Genomic DNA, 13,234 nt, shown 5'->3' with positions numbered 1-13,234 from the left:
AGGTAGCAATATGGCGTTTTATACATTAGATACCTGATTGGTCAATTTCTTTTATGCGTATCTACTATCTTATTAATGCCTTAATGCTATCTCCGCGCCTCCAATGAGAGCGCACTCTATAAAGATCTATGCGCGTCATAATATCGATATTTTTGATTTGCGTAATACAAATTCGGGAATCGCGAAAGTGAAAAAGAAGTTGGTACAACTATCTTCGCGCTCGTTTACGCGCGCGATTATTTGCGACAACGAGACATTTGTAATGCAGATATAATCGCGATCGAGCATCGTCAGTGTCAAAGGGGAATAGAATCAAATTAATCGCTGTGTTGTGATGGCATAATTACATTACGATATTATAATCACGCATCCGAGCACAGTTTTCCAGTTTCGATTTTAGGTTATCGAGATGCATACTATCATCGGATGCAAATATCGGTAGTGTCGAGAAAAGTGTGTAGTGATAAATATATCAATAAATCTACTGCAAATTTAATTAAGTTATCAAGAATATAGAATATAGAATTTCTCAGAAATGAAAATATTAGGAGCGCCGAGAAAAGAATCGGGCGATCGTCGTATCATGCTTCCTGTTATGGTGAGTTATACAAAATAATAAGCGTAATAAAACATGATTTTTATCATTCATGCATTCTTATGCAAGTATATATAACAGTTCAGCAATATTTTATTTTAGATTAATTCATTATTTCTTAGAATATAAGAATATTTATTACGTGTTCCGACCCAAAAAGAGAAATTCAATGCTTTAGCTTTAGAGTAGAGAGAGAGAGAGAGAGAGAGATTTTACCGTAATTCGACATGTACATATATCTATATATATTTAGAGATATAAAAATGTTAATTATACGGATTTTCTTACCAATTTTTTTATATATATTTTATGTATTACAAATGTAGAAATCGAATTAGTTCATATAAATTGTCATGTACAAATAATATACTTAAAAATTAATATTTAAAATATAAATAATTATAATAAATACAATTTTTTTTACACATTTGATTTCTATATTTTGAAATATATAAAATCTATTATATATAATATGTATATATATATATATATATATATATATATATATATAATATTATATATAATATTCTGTAAAAAATAGAAGAAAAAATCTTGATATTGAATATTTTTATATCTCTCCTTATTAATATATTTCTTGCCCTTCGAAAACGCTTCCAAAAAAAAAGACCGATGAATAAAAGTAAAACACGAGGAAATCTTAATAATATTAATCAAATTGAGTAAATAAGTCACATCCATTTTACATATGTATAGTGAAGTTCCAAATATTAATTTCGTTTATGTTGGATTTGATTGTACAATACTAACGAAATGATCAATGATCTTGTGGTCGTAGGCTCACGCGTTTGTTAATCTGAATATTTATCTTCAAATAATTAATTAAACCAAAACACAGTTTACTTAAAACACAGTACATTAAAATTTATATCGCATCTCATTCATTGTCAGTCAGAAATAAGACGGCGAAGAGAGAAAGAGTGCTCGCTCTCCTTATAAGCGCGCTCTTCGTCGTTCGGCACATCCGCCTTTCTTTGCTCGCTACGTGGCCCGGTTTTATGTTAATGAGTGGCAAATTATCGGAAAAGAGGCTGCCTGATGTAGCAGGCTACCATACTGCGATGGAGGTTGGCAGGACCTCTCACTCTCTCCCTCCTTTCGGCTTTCCTCATCTCCGTCTCTCACAATCGCATCGGTACTTTGGTCTCTTTTCGCTCCGCGTTGCTATCTCGCTCGAAATCCAATGTGAGCGCATCCGCATCTGACGGATGCGCTTATGGTTATCGCAAAACGTATCGCCGAACGCGTGCACCGCGGTGACATCAACTACTGCCAATCGATGCGAAATCGACGCGAGCGTTGCAGTCCTGATCGAACGACTTCCTCTTCCCGTTTCCGTTACTCCGTGATTACTGTTCTTCTTTAAACAGCACGTAGAATGAGTTTGTAAAAATATTGCGCGCTTTTTATAACGTGTGCACACATTGTGTTATTATTAGTTATTTTAATTATGGCTTTTTCTCTTTGTCAACATTCAAACATTGAAACCTGGAAATTGTTCAATAATAAAAAAATCTTATTATTGGATTTTTATTGATTTCCAATGTTTACTTTAGAATTTTCATTACTGACCTAATGGATCGTAGAAAATGTGAAAAATTCAAATATATAGTTATAAAATCTCTCGTTGGGGAACAGAAAGAAACTTTGACATATGTCACTTTAATTTCGATAAGCGGTGTCTATCTCTACTATAAGCGGTACTATCTCTACTATACTCATCGAATAATCTTCATCGATATGTTACATATTATTTTGCTCAAATTTAATTATTAAATTAGTCTGAATAACTTTCATAAACAAAACCATCAATTTTCATTTTTTTAAAAAGGCCTTTAAGATAATTTTACGAAATAATATATGATAATAGATTGATCACATCGATCAATCATATTAACAACATTATTGAATAAATACACATATAACCGTAAAAAAAATATACACAATATATAATATAATAAAGAATATTATATAATAAAAAACATTATATAATATAATAAAGATTAAGAGAAGAATAAAATGTTCAATTAATAAAATTACTGCTACATTTTACAACGATGCTTGTTTGTAATTACAACAATACAATAAATCAAAATTTGTGCACTTTATTCTGTTCTAAGTATTAACGAAAATTATTATTCATGTCAATGTAGAATCTCAATGTTACATGTGATGCTGAAAATATCACTGTATCATTAAAGGGGGCGTAGCTCAGATGGTAGAGCGCTCGCTTAGCATGCGAGAGGTACCGGGATCGATACCCGGCGCCTCCAAAATAATTTTTACATTTTAGTTAATTAGAAGGATTTCGTATACAATAATATTTTATTTCATTTATATATATATTTTTTATTCAAAAAAATTCATTTCAGAGTTGTACTAATTAAATTTATATTAATTATTTTACATTTTTCTTAAGAATAACTTAGGCGATTATCATAATTATAAAAAAAGTTATTAATTTGCAAATTTTTTACTAGAAAAAACACGATCTTTTAGCTCTAATCGAACTGAAACTAGAACTGTTTATCTTGTTCAATTTTGATATACAGAATTTTTTTATTGGCAGATAAAAAAATAAAATAATACACACAAGACTATTTATTTTTGATTTTTTAATTTTAACATAATAGTGTTAACTGAATAGAACAATAATTAATTTGAATTAATGTGCTTGAAACACTGAAAAATTTGTTGATCATTTTCGCAATTTCTCTCTTTCAAAAAAAGAATATATATATCCAACTTTAGAGAAATTAATTAATTTAGATTAATTTCTCTGAAAACTTTCTTCTCAACTCTTTTTCATTTCAGAGTTGCTATAACAGACAACTTGACACTTGTGTAAAAATAAAAATATTTGCATTGTTATTTTTTTAACGATTCATTATTTAGTTTGCAAGAGAAAGAGAGATCTATTATTTTATATATATACATATACAATATTACATTATCAAATTATTCGTTATATAATATTTTTTTTTAAATTAATAAGAAGAAATTTATTTTTGCTCTCTGCAAAATAAATGATTATACATAAAATTGATTAACCGTGCTTATACTGGTAATCACGAGGTTTCCTCTGACACGATTGTATCGTGCCGACATATGAAAGTCCGTTGTGTTGAAATCACATCGCGTCGCAGCAGGTATAGCATTTAGACATTCTACTGCGCTGGCCTAAGCTCGCTTAGCTCTCTGGCCACCTTCTCGACTAGTCTGTTCCCCGGTTAATTCTAAACCGTGATTTACCAACAACCGCGGGATCAGATAAACTGATGCTGGTTCACATACTACGCGCTACTCCTAATCCGCCTTCTAATCTAAACACATAGCTAAAATACTCGACATCAATTGTATCTGTGTATATGTATGTGCGTGCGTGCGTATGTGTTACGTCTTGTATGTGTTGTTTCTATGTGTGTCCCAGAACTTCCTTCACGCTCTCTGGTCCTAATCCTCGAGCACTGTTGCTAATCTGTCACATTTATAAAGGATGCAATATGATTAAATCATTTATCTTCATATATTGAATATTTCAATTTTTTTTAAAGATTATCAATCATTTAGCTTTATTCATCTCAATGTGCTATTAACGAATTGCTATCAGTATTCTTAGTTTTTTTCGATATAACCATGCGATAAAATTTATAATGCTATTTATTTCGACAATAAATGTAATATGATTAAATCGGTTTCTCTTAAATACTAAATATTTCAATTTTTCAAAGAAAATTTATCAATTATTTGACTTTATTCATCTTAATGTGCTATAGTAGATTTGCTATCAGTTTTGTTAATATATTTTCGATCTAACTTTGCGATAATATTAATAATTATCTTAAAAATGATATAATTTTGATGTGTTCTCTAGTGTTTGAAAAATTGAAATTTTCCATCTCAAAATAAATTTATCGTTCAAATAAACAAGTCAAATAGAAAATGCGATATCTAAACATAGAAATGCTGATGATAATTTTATTATTCTGTTGACTTTTCGTGCCAATATATTAACATAATTTATGAAGTTTATTTTCATTTAGTTGCTTGTGTGTATGTGGATATGCTTTCGATTAAATATAAATTAGATATACATATATATAAAACAATAATGATATGCCAACTGAAAGTTGGTAAACGTTTATATAAACAAGGCAAAAAAGGGAATAGATTGACAACATTAAGAAAAATATGCAAAATTTTTAATGAATCAGTTCGGAGCGGAGGGGAGGGGGGATTCTGCTTTTTAAATCTACAAAAATCATTGAATTTACTTTATCAATCACGCTGATCAAATGTTAATAATGAAAAAGAAGAAGGAAAAGAGAAAGAGAATATATATACGCGCGTTGTATGAATTGATCTTATGCAATGATTGCTTGCGTCGATATTGGACTTTAACAAAGTACATGTCAACCCCCAAAAGTTGACCCACTTTCTCGTAATAGGGTCAATGAAAGGAATGCCCGCGTATATAGGCCTACCGTTCAACCCCTCGCGACTCGTGTTCTCCTGTTGCTCCGCATGTTTTTTCTTTGTTCAGCGCTTCAGTAATCAGTATCATTCAGTATTTAGCAAGTATTATTGCGAATGTGCCTGTGACACGTGCGAGAGACACAAAGTGCCGCATGAACGAGCGGAGTCGCGCCGCGCATATTCGCGTATATATGTGCATGAATCAGATACGATGGGGAGAGAAGAAGCTTGACACATCCTGCAACCCTAATAATGCGTGTGTGCATATGGTGACGTAATACGTCTGACACGCGCAGCGGCGCGGCAAATGTAAGTCCTAAGAACCATGTCACATAAGTGTATCTGCTGCAAATTTTTCAGACATAAAAATGTTATTCTCTTGTTTTATAAATAATAATAATATTAATATAATATTAATATAATATTATTAAAATCCTCCCTCCCTCCTCCTCTCTCTCTCTCTCTCTCTCTCTCTCTCTCTCTCTTTCTCTCTTTCTCTCTCTTTCTCTCTTTCTCTCTTTTCTCTCTTGTATATAAAATGGATTGATTATAAATACATAATCATTCTTATATTTTATTAATTTGAATTTGAATTTTTGTCATACATACATGATCATATAATAGTAGTACCAAAATTTTTTCTGATATGAGCTGTAGGAGAATTAATTCAGAAAATTTGAGACAAGAGAAAGAATAGGAAAAAAATTTAAGAAAATTCGAATTTTTCGAATAAATAATTTTACCAAACTAATTTAAATAAGAATATATATGTATATAAAAACTGAACATACTGAACGTACATAGTTGTTGTATTTATTCTGTTCTCTATTACAATATTATTATTGCTAGCAAACTTATATCATTGTTTCGTATTCGCCGCTTGCGCGCGCAAAGCTTCTCGAGAATACTCGTTGTTTATGCGTTCCGTGCACAGTTGGACCACAGTCAGGCTTCGGCCTCGGTCCAAAAAGGAGTAAAGGAGAAGTCAAAGGAGCAAACCGGAGATCATGTTTCCCCGATAACCGATGTGCGCGCAGCAGTGCGTAAGGCTAAGCAGTTCGCGCGAGCGTGTCAAACCTATGGGGAAACACGTGCGTGCGTGCGTACGTACGCGTCGCTATGGTGTGCACGATGCTCGCTGGCGAGGGGAACTCTCGGGCCCTTTGAACACTCCCTATAGAGGCTGATACCTTGGTAAGGCCACGCATCGCCCCCCAGGCCCTTTATTCCTCGATGTCCTTGTCCTTAAGATAAAGCGTCTGTTTATCCAAGAGAAATAGTTATCTTTTATTTATTTCACTGACAATTAGTGAGAGATTGCTATTTTTATTAATATTCTCATAGAGATATCAAATAAGTATATATGCACTTTTAAACGATCATTGTAAAGATTTTTAGAATATAATGTTTATTAATAATTTTTCCCTAAACTGTCAAAAAATTTGATTAAAATCGAGAAAGATAGAATTAAGATATATTGTTATAATACTTGCAGCACAGTAGTGTTGTCGTATGAAAATGGCAATAGAAACTTTTTTTGCAATTTGTTAATGGCGATTACCTGCTAATCCGATAAAACATTATAACTATAAATAATATATTATTTATGTATAATAAATATATCATGGATTGTATAAAATCATACATATATATATATATATATATATAGAAGCTTTCTCTGCTATCTTTATATAAATTAATTTACGAGTGGAATTTAACAAACCGATCACTTCGCGCTTTTAGAATCTAAATACTAATTCAGTATGAATTAATTCGGTGAATCGAGGAATATTTGTATAATTATATACATATAAATGAGAGAACGAAAGAGCAATGTTGAAGAAATTATTTGTTCTCTAGATTGTATTAGAAAAAATATGAAAAATAAACATATTTATTTCTTCGTATGTAAATATTTAAATTATATGTGAGAATTTCCAAAATTTTTTTAAATTAATACCAAAATTTAAAATCGGAGGTGGATTCTATTTTTATAAAAGGCCAAAATTCATTTTCTGCTGTTTTACTTTAATTCTCGTAAAATACTCATCGCAAATATCGAAGCACAACGCAATCATTATGAAAAGATTGACAAATGATATGTTAAATTTTGCATGACAGAAACTTTGCGCATGGATGAGCAGGCTGCGATACGCAGAAGACGTTGCGTAATTGCTTACGTAAATTACTATTAAACTTTTTAATGTACAAATGTTTCGCGAATAAATCGCCGATAAATCACGTGGAAACTTTTACGCGCATTCAAACATGTGTTAATCAGTACACACAAACACATTTATAAATCTTATATAATATATATTAGCGTCTCATCTCCCTTTCTTACATTTGACAAGTTCTGGTTTTTTCACGCTGAATGAGAGAATCAGTCGCGAAAAGATCATCATTACCTACGATTGTACAGTTAATTTTCTACGATAACTATTATATAAAATATAAACATATCCAATGTACCTATTAAAAAAAAAAGAACTAAAAGAAAAACACGTTATATAAACTATTGAATTTTTATTGGCGCAAAAAAAAGGAAAAAGGAATGAGATGTCTTTCTATCTTCCTCGCGCGAGACTCGCGATGGTTTCAGTTCTACCGGGACCCAGACATCGATGATGATACTACTCCCACGCCTCGATCTCCTGTGCGCTATGCGACCCTGGTAAAAATTCTCGTTCTCTATTGTTCCACCCTAATTAATGCTCCCACTCTCGCGTCCGGACACGAACACGACATTGACTCACGCTCCGCCTCTTATCCGATACAACATGATCCCCCTGTATCTTCATACGGCCCTGCTACGTCGCGCTGTCACTTATCCAATATCTGTAAACAAAAAATGGTCAGTGTTGTCGGTGGGAGTAAGATGAATGACTCGCATCGGTGCGGTGCATCATTCGCGCAAATGTGTGTTGCAAATTTATACAGGTGCCAAAATTATGCTTTAGCGTTTAGCGAGATAAAGTTTGTGTGTCGGTCAATGCGTGAAGCTTCTTGTCTCGTTTAATAAACTTCTCTAATTATTCGTCCGAAAAAATATAAGATTAAAAAGAATAAAGATTAAAGAGAATATTTATCAACAACTTAATATAAGTATCTTGCAAAGAGTAATTTTTTTTTCTAAAATTCAGTCATTATTATTCACTGCATTATTATATAAGACAATTTTATATTTTAAAAGCACATCGCATAAAATCCTCGATTTTAATTTTAATAAGTTTTTTAATCACATTATAGAGTCTACCTTTTCTAAAACAAAGTAACGAGATATCAATAATTTTCGAAACAGTTAGAAATCTTTTACGCAATCGAAGAAAAATGAACAAAATGTAATGAAGAAAAGAGATGACGGCTTTTACAGTTCGATTAATTTGAAGTCAATTAGTTCCTAGTCTTTGACATTTGTAGCGCGATACGAACAGAGTTGTTCGTGAGCTAATTAACAAGTCGATATCGCGTAGGAATTCACGCGATGTAGCTGGAACTCGCGTTTTTTTAACACAAAATGTCGCGTCGTGTACCAGGTTACTATGTTGCGTGTCGAGTTCCGTTTACAAATGTAACGCGCCCGGCTTTTCGCCAATGCGCCTTCGTTGCAGCTTCTGTTTTCCTGTGTAATTGCAAACTGTCGCTTGTTTACAGCAAATTGTTGCAACTTTTCGCGCGGTGTAATGACAGCTAAAAAAATATTTTGGCAATTATGCATGAGTGCGGTTCGCGCGCATTTAATTTGTAATTTTGCAAAATATTCTTTTCTGTCCATTGAAAATTATTTCGCCATTCTATATATTTTGCATTGTGTAAATTTAAAGAAAAAATTACTAAAAATGTTGCTATTTTACGGATATAGATACACTGCAGATAGATCAAACTGTAAAGTATTTTAAACACAACAATATAAATTACGCGTGATTTATCGGTACGGCATCGTAATCTCTTGTAACAAATTTAAAAATTTATTTTTTTATTATTTTTTACAAAATGGCAATTTGTTGCAACTGTATTACATACGGAGATACTTCATTAACAATGTAAATAAGTTATGAAATATCACAAATAACTCTCTCTGCTTCGCACTGTCACGCTCGTTTTATTCGATTTTAATGTATAGAACATATAAATGGATGAATTTTTATGAAGAATATTATGTTGTTACAATTACGTGCAATATTTTATAATATACACACTTAGATACATCAGCGAGCCAGGAACCAATGTTATCCTCCTACGTTCCTAATACTCGAGTGTCTCGTCTGTTCTAACCCATTTCTTCTCGAATGACTTTAATTCGCTCTGGCGGGCTTTTCATTCCACATAGATCCCGTATCATAAATTCTGTCTGGGTATCTTGCAATGCTAAATCGGTAAATCGTAGCACAAACTGGAGCCAATTCTTGATTAATCATAAAAGAGTCGACATACACACCCGCAATGTTGATACTCTTCTAATATCGCGGTAACGAGCGTAGGCCACCTCCTCGCTGTCACGTTATATTAATCTCCTTGGTAAAATTAAGTTCGTCATTTTGCATCATATCTCGACCTCGGTGATTCTCTCCCACCTAATATTACCGCAATATTCATATAAAATAAAGTATGTTGTATTTTCAAAGCGTAGTTACAGAAAGTAGAATAAATAGCCTTCAACATATACATCGTTTAATAATAATAATAATAATAATTCACGTGAATGATAATTTAAATTATTAAAACTTTATTTATTTTTTTTTTTTTGAAACATTCTGAGACAGTTACTTGCAAAAATATTCGCAAAAGGTTCAGCTGTTATAAACGTATACCATCTGTGCATACATTCATTATGACATTTCATTAATATGGATAGGAAGAATTGCATTTTTTTTTTTCCTCAAACAAAATGTGTTTATAAGTACAGTAAATGTGTTAGGAACACACATATGCGAATAAAATAAAATTGTTATTCTATTTTATATACATATAATAATTTTTTATTAATTACAAATTTCATCGATATTGTTTGATTTCGTATTAACAATCAGTGTATGAAAAAGATAAGTTATATGTGCTGTTCACGGCTACGCTCTTATACAGAACACAGTATATCATATTTTGGATAGAAAAAGGAGAGCATAAAAAAGTTAAACTATGTTATAATTATAATCTCTTGATAGACCGTTACATTCGTATGTAATTATTATACAATAATTAAACAGATAAATGACATTTTCGCACTCTGAGCAGTAATTCCAGCTCGAGGCACTTGCGGTTGTAAAGATACCACAAACATCTGTCGGGCCATTCTCAGGTCGAACGACCAGGGCAACGAGGGCAAACATCTCTTGATGCCGATGACTGCGTTTCGGTTACCAACTGACTGCGTCAAATGCGCTACCCCCGCCGAGGGGGCGGTGCTTGAAAATCACTCTCTGTGCCCTCGTGTTACCCTGCTACCGAACCGCCCTTGTTTTCCAATAAATACAAAGCATTTCCGCCGCGATTGGCGATCGGCGAAAAAGAAATTCGAACGCATTGGCCTCGCAGGCTCTCCTTCATATCCTTATTCCCGTTAATCTCGCGAGGGGTATTTTACGAGTTCGCCTGACGACGTACGGAAAGCCGACGGTTAAAACTTACCCTCCTCTGATGGCGGCCTATTCCGTTTCCGGTCGCGTTTTCATCGGGTCGCGCCGCGACTTATTGTTAGCCTCCGTACAATTTATCGATCTCTCTCACCGCTTGTCACTATCACGGCGAGCGGTCACGGAACGGGAAACGCGTCACCTCTAGCTCCGTATGTCATCCCGTTCCACGCACCAATCGGGAATTCCTATTCCGATCCGATATTCACGGATCTGCGTTTACTCCTTATTCACAGTGTCAAATCGTTGATTCGTTCTGTGCTGCCGAATCATCTTCACGTTGTTATATCTTCGCCAAGAAGTGTTAACATACATATTATCATATTTTAATATCATATCAAGTTCCTGTCTCTTAATGTGTGTAAAAATGAATATGAATGTCAGGCAATCATCAATCATGATGATTCGCAATCAATATTCTTCCTTTTTTGCATAATTACAATTATGTATTCTAAATAATTAATATGAGAATTTATATTACAATCTCAAATTCACATAATTGTTTTTATTTCTTTTTACATTGTTTATATTATTAGTAATGCATAAACGATATATCAATTGAAAAGAATATTTCGCGAGTATTTTCTTTCAATTTTTACATTTGCTTCATAAGTTAGATAATAGACAATATTATCGATAGGTATAATTATTTACATTAATTATTTTAACTACATTCTGATCCTTTTATATTCTGTGTTCCTGTTCAATAGTAAACCTCTTTGTCGCGCATCGTTTTCGAGTCCTCTTAACTATACCATCTTCGTCTTTTCTCTCTTCACGTGCTGTAATGTTCTCATGTACATACGTACTCGTATTATACATTAAAACTTCTCGAGATAGATCATACCCATTATATGTGTAGAATCTCGAAGTAAAGTGACGTTTTTCATATGTCATATACAATCCGAATAAATGAAAAAATATAATATATATAGCACTGTTTCTATTTATCGCGTGTCTAAAAATATTAATCCTCGATTAGAACAAGGGACATATCTAAAGATTTAACAACTCGATGTCATGGAGATAGAAAATCAAGACCTTCGTTATATAAATAACGTTGATCCGTACACGTGTTCCCAACACGTGGCATCGTATTATCTGTCAAGGTCGCGCGCTGTAGCGGTAGCGACCAATCAGCTTCCTCTATTTCCATTGCAGCGCATTAGCGCGGTTGCGTCGCAGCGGGAGCCTTCGCTCCGGTTGCACGGTTACTAACCCCTTCGTCATGCCAAGTGCGCATTCGCGGTATTCGATGTAGGGATGCACCTCCAACGCGGGATGCTACCCTGGCACGGTGGCGGGCACCGGCGACGCTTCGTCCGTCGGAAGGAGCCGCTAAAAACCTGGGACTCGCGACGCATCTTTTTCGCAACGCGACTTTCGGCCGATAAACGCCTGGAGACGAGGTCTGCGGCCTTGACGGCAGCTCGAAACGAGCCACTTAAGCAGGCGACCATCTCACTACGGCCAGGGCCGTATAGCGCGCGAGGCGGTCTGTGGCGGGAAGCCGTTCGAATTCCGTAGGGTGGAAGAGAGTAACGAGAGTCGGTCGTTGGAGGAGGAGGAGAGGGTGGCGAGAACGAGGGGTGACGTTGGACGAGGGAATGCTGACGGTAGTGATTTATGATGTCTTTTTACCGTCATCTCCGTTTTTCTTTTTTCGCCGTTCTTTCCCCGTCCGCCCTTTCCCTTCTCCCTTCGTTATTCCGCTCTGCATATGTATACCGATTCTCTCCTCCCTCCGCCCTTCCTTTATCCCCCTTCTCTACCGGGTTATCGATCTCCGCCGATGATGCCTGACGGCGCCAGCGCACCGCCTCTCGTCGGCTTCTCGTCGCCCTCGTTGCTACCTGTATGTATACAAGTGTATACATATATTCATGTGTATCAAACATGTGCGATGAATGCAACTGCGTGGAAAATACGTCCGATGGACAACGGTAGGTGAAGGGATATGCGCGCGCGTATGTGCGCCGCAAGGGGTAGTAATGAGTCTCCCTTTTTTTGTGACAACGGTCAGCGTGGCGTGTACGCATTAATATCATTATGATAAAAATAGTTAGTTCCAGCTCTATTTGTATCTTTTCTCCCATGAAATGTTATAGCGACTAATATAATTTTTTAGAAGATAAATATGTATACATAACAATAAAGATTTAATCAATTGATATACTTCTTTGTATTTGCATTGTGAAGAGTCTGTGATATACATTAATCTTTTATTTTTTATGTTATTGTTTAGGTATAATATATTTTTTAATGTATACATTTAATTTAATATGTTTAATTTTCGAAGATTTTGATGGAGAAGTTATTTGTAACAATACAAGTAACAATATTACACATTGTAATTTTATATCATGCATATTCATTCTTTATTGTTTCAGATCCAATTTCAAATATTCTTTTCTTGTCTTATCTTTGCGATTAAGCGATACCATTGATATATGTATACCATATATATATATATATATATATATATATATATATATATATATATATACACATGCAA

At 34.0% G+C, this 13,234-nt stretch overlaps 1 protein-coding gene, 1 long non-coding RNA gene and 1 other non-coding gene across 11 annotated transcripts in view; 2 read left to right on the top strand and 1 right to left on the bottom strand.

Annotated features, from left to right (window-relative positions):
- The window catches only part of LOC126859019 (xaa-Pro aminopeptidase 1-like), a 32,856-nt gene that overhangs the window by 7,840 nt on the left and 11,782 nt on the right, over positions 1-13,234 (top strand). For 3 of the 9 annotated variants that reach the window (XM_050609899.1, XM_050609902.1, XM_050609900.1), the window contains exon 1: positions 205-598. The exons of 5 other annotated variants lie outside the window; for them this stretch is intronic. The gene's annotated coding sequence lies outside the window, so the exon portion shown is untranslated. Of the gene's footprint in view, positions 1-204; positions 599-6,077; positions 6,284-13,234 lie in introns of those variants that run through there. One more of the 9 variants, XM_050609901.1, reaches the window with a different exon arrangement.
- Trnaa-agc (transfer RNA alanine (anticodon AGC)) lies at positions 2,814-2,886 on the top strand. Its single transcript has one exon. It is a non-coding gene; the product is annotated as a tRNA-Ala (tRNA).
- LOC126859067 (uncharacterized) lies at positions 7,423-10,881 on the bottom strand. The gene is made up of 3 exons (XR_007688749.1): positions 10,715-10,881; positions 9,289-9,663; positions 7,423-7,927 (listed from the first exon to the last, which is right to left on the bottom strand). It is a non-coding gene; the product is annotated as an uncharacterized LOC126859067 (long non-coding RNA).

The sequence above is a fragment of the Cataglyphis hispanica genome, chromosome 2 (genome assembly GCF_021464435.1).
Source record: "Cataglyphis hispanica isolate Lineage 1 chromosome 2, ULB_Chis1_1.0, whole genome shotgun sequence".
NCBI lineage: Eukaryota > Metazoa > Arthropoda > Insecta > Hymenoptera > Formicidae > Cataglyphis > Cataglyphis hispanica.
The sequence above is the reverse complement of the archived record's forward strand: the minus strand, read 5'-3'. Positions and strand labels throughout refer to the sequence as shown.